The sequence below is a fragment of the Frankliniella occidentalis genome, unplaced genomic scaffold, assembly GCF_000697945.3.
Source record: "Frankliniella occidentalis isolate FOCC.00 unplaced genomic scaffold, Focc_3.1 Scaffold45, whole genome shotgun sequence".
Classification (NCBI taxonomy): Eukaryota; Metazoa; Arthropoda; class Insecta; order Thysanoptera; family Thripidae; genus Frankliniella; species Frankliniella occidentalis.
The window spans coordinates 1,298,696-1,302,292 of NW_026267175.1; the positions used below are offsets into that span (position 1 = coordinate 1,298,696).

At 66.8% G+C, this 3,597-nt stretch overlaps 1 protein-coding gene across 2 annotated transcripts in view; it reads right to left on the reverse strand.

The window, feature by feature from the left end:
• LOC113208301 (trichohyalin-like) overlaps window positions 1-2,695 on the reverse strand; it is a 67,550-nt gene extending 64,855 nt beyond the window's left edge. For both annotated transcript variants that reach the window (XM_052267022.1, XM_026425246.2), the window contains exon 1: window positions 2,399-2,695. The gene's annotated coding sequence lies outside the window, so the exon portion shown is untranslated. The remainder of the gene's footprint in view (window positions 1-2,398) is intronic.
• Between the last annotated feature and the right edge of the window lie 902 nt (window positions 2,696-3,597).

Here is a 3,597-nt window from a genome sequence, read left to right on the forward strand (position 1 = left end):
GGACCGGCGGGACACTGGGCGGATGTTCCCTCTAAAGGCTCTCAGGCGCGATCACTGTAAACAATAAGTCCCTACTCCGCTGGCCGCGGCGCGTGCGCTGGCACTTCCCTGTCGGGGTGCGCCCGGAGGGTGTCACGTCACCGGCAGGACCGGCGGCAGGACCGGCAGGGCCTTGGTGTCGTCCTTGGGCCCCGAGCCCCAGGGGCCCCAGGGGCGAGCTGGTCATCGAGTCCGTTTATTTCGGGAGTGTGTTGGTCCACTCGGCCGCGGCATTCTGGATGCTGTGCGATGCTTATCTGCCAGAGCCCCCGGGGCCCGGCCGGCCTATGGGCCAGCACCGGCCGCCCGGCACCCACGGGGCACGACGGCGGCCCGCCTCGGCCCCACGGCGCCGCGACCGCGCTCTCGGCGGGCTCCGAATCTAGGCAGCCGCGGTCCATCGCCGCAGCACGGCACCGCCCCGGAGTACACTGTCAACAACGCTGATTTTCGGCCGAGGGTGTTTGTGGGATAGGAGAGTGGGGGGGGGGGGTCCTCCACATTGAGTCACGACGACACAAGATCCCCTCCAGCCGGGTCGGGTGGGGCCGATGCTGAGCCGAGCCGGGGGACCCCTCGCGTGAAATATTTTGTTTTTCGCCGCAGGAGGAAATACTCGGGATGCCCGTGGAGCGAGCGGACGGGTCCGTGGGGAGGGGGAGGAGGCGTGCGGGGGGGACAAGAAGGTCGAGGGGAATTCAAACCAAACTTTATCGCCTCCTCGTACCGTCGTCATCAGGAATGCGCGTCTCTAAACATGACATGTAAACGCGTCGGACATTGGCAACACTGCAGTGCGGCGTATACTGCAGCGCCGCCGCCCCCGCCGCAGCCGGCCCAGGCCCCCCAGTCAAAATAAGCGGCGAGCGCGAGAGAATAAGCAACGCCAAGCACAAGCACTCGGCAACCAGTCTGGCACGCCTCGCCTCGCCGCCTCGCAGCACAGCACCGGGCCGCGCCGTAGGCACAACATGCGTACAATGAGCGTCTTTGTTGTGCGGCTGCTGGGCCGTAACGACTCGACTTCCTCCCGGGCCCGGGCCGGCCCGGAGGAGGAGGAAGGAGAAGGACGACGCGGACCCGAGCAGGACGCGGATCAGGAGTCGCCGACGGAGGGGCCAGGCCAAGGTGTCTGTCGGACAGCGCGAGAGATGAGAGCGCGGCGATAGCGAGGGTGCTGCGTGGCGTGGGCGTCGCGCGCGGGTCCCAACGGTCTCGCGGTAAGTACTATGCGGGCCACGGACTCAAAAATGTTAATAAGTGCTCCGACCAGGGCGCTGCGGGGCGTGGCGTGGCGGGGCACAGCGGGACACCACACCACCACCACGGACACCGACACCGGCCAGGGCCCCTGCGGCTGACGCTAACGTGGGGTGATGCGATGGGCTGTAGGGCCGTTTGAATACGTTTACACGCCTCCGCTCCGCATTTGGCTACGCCCGGTTTGGTTATTCGTTCCAGCTGCTCGAGACCAAAACCTTCTGGCTGGCTGCCTGCTGCCGACGGCGAGGTGCTGACGGCGTGGTGCCGGCGGCGGTATGGTGGAGTCCGTGGGTAACCTTGCCATCGTGACGTCGCGTTCGTCTCTCGACCGGAACTGAAAGCGCAGAGCCGCGCGACAGTATGGCAGCGTCCGTCGCCGCCGGGGCCATCCGGGACGGAAGCCAGACACCCTGCCGAGATTATAACGTCACCCTCAACGGACGCGGCCGGGCGCGGCGCGGCGCAGGTGCCCAATGGGGTTGGGTCCCCATTCAGCGGCAGCCGGGCGGCAGCAGCCCACCTGCATGCCGTTGTTGCGCCGGCGACACTCCCCCAGTATTACCTGCTGCGGTCCGGGGGAGGAAAACGAAAAAAGACCAAACCCGGCGGCTGTGCTCTGCTCTGTGCTGTCAGGACTGTCGGGCTGCTATGGAGCCGGGGTAACAACGCACCCCACCGTGGGACAGACGTGGCTGCCGCTGCCGGCTGCTGCGTAAACAGAAGCTGCACTGCAGGAGCTGGTCCGAGGGTGCGGGTGAGGAGGGTGCGGTATGGCTGCGCGGCGGGCGGATGCTGTCGCCGTCCTTGTCGGCCGCGCCCTGCAGCGGGGCCATCCTCACAATGCGATGGGGAGCGAGATGACTATGCCCTCGTTAGCTGCTCCTTCCACCTCCCCTCTGCTTACAGACCCCTCGGGCGCAGCCCTTGCCCTGTGCGCCGCGACGCACACGACGACCTACCCCAACTAGACGTCCTGCGCTCCGCGAGCCTTTCGCGACCCCAGGGGCCGCCGGCACCATGGCGTTTTCATTCATTTGCTCGCGCGTTTTGTCCAGCAAAACGGGCTCGTCAACCTTTCATCGGACACGATGCTTACCGAGGACTCGGCGCTGGTGTTGGACTGGCTAATCCTCTTTGCACTGGTTTATCCTCATATGGGGACCGGTTCACTTCACTGTGGCGGGCGGGCGCGCGTCGTTCGCGAGTGTGTCACGCGGCGGCGGACCCGGCCGAAGACACCCGCGGACGCTATTATCGCGACGGTGCTGCCGACTGACACGCGACGCGGAGGTCGCGGAGGTCGCGGAGCTCGGCCAGGCCGCGGTCACCCGGGTGAGGCACGGCTGCAGCGGCTCCTCGCGCGGCGACCTCTCCGGCGGGGCGCTTGAAACACAACTGCCTTGCCTTGCCTGCCAGACTGCCACACCGACCCGGCCGGCTCCCCTCCGCCGCCGCGACCGGCTCCCTCCCCCTCCAAGCGGCGTCGCTCGTGGCGTCGCTCGCTGGAACATGAGGGGCGGGGAGGAGGAGGAGGGGTGCTCGCGGAGGGGGCTGCAGCTGGCCCTCCCCCTCCCGTCCCAGGACGAGGACGAGGGTGTCGGGGTTGAAAGGGTACGAGTGAAGCAAAGCCTGTGTTCCGTGCTGTTCTCCGACACAAGTGCCCGCGGAGGTTTGTGCAAATCGGCGTGCATGTGGCGTGAGGCGCGGGTTGGAGGGGGGGAGGGGGGATCGAGGCCCTGACACCGGGGCACACTGCCGAGCTGTTGTGCCCATCCCGGCTTCAGGTTCCAGACGAGCAGAGTGGAAACCTCAGTAGATAAGAAAGGTGTGACGAGACGAGGATAGGGGATGGGGGATGCTCATCTCGAGTTCAAGTCCACCCGCCAGGGCGACGGCAGGAAGGAGGAGTCATTATCTCTGTCGTTCAACCCGCCCGCCCGCCCGTCCGTCGCGTGGACGCCGTCCGTCCGTCCGTCCACCAGGTCGTCTGTCTCCGTCCCCTTTATCTGCCGCCTCACCGCGCCCCCTCTGAAAGAACAACACCACACACACACGCACTCGACCTTGCACGCGTCGCGAGCGTCGCGTCGTCGACACGGGGTTTTGGCGTCGGTTGCCGCGGCAACGACGCGCGACGCGACGCAACGACGGCGACGCTCCGTCCTGCTCCCTCCAAGCGACCCCCCCCCCCTCATTACCACAATTAAGCCGCCGCGAGGCACACGCCGCCGCGCACGACGTCTGCACCGCTCGAAATACGACAGCGAGAGAAGAGACATATGTACGTGCACGCGG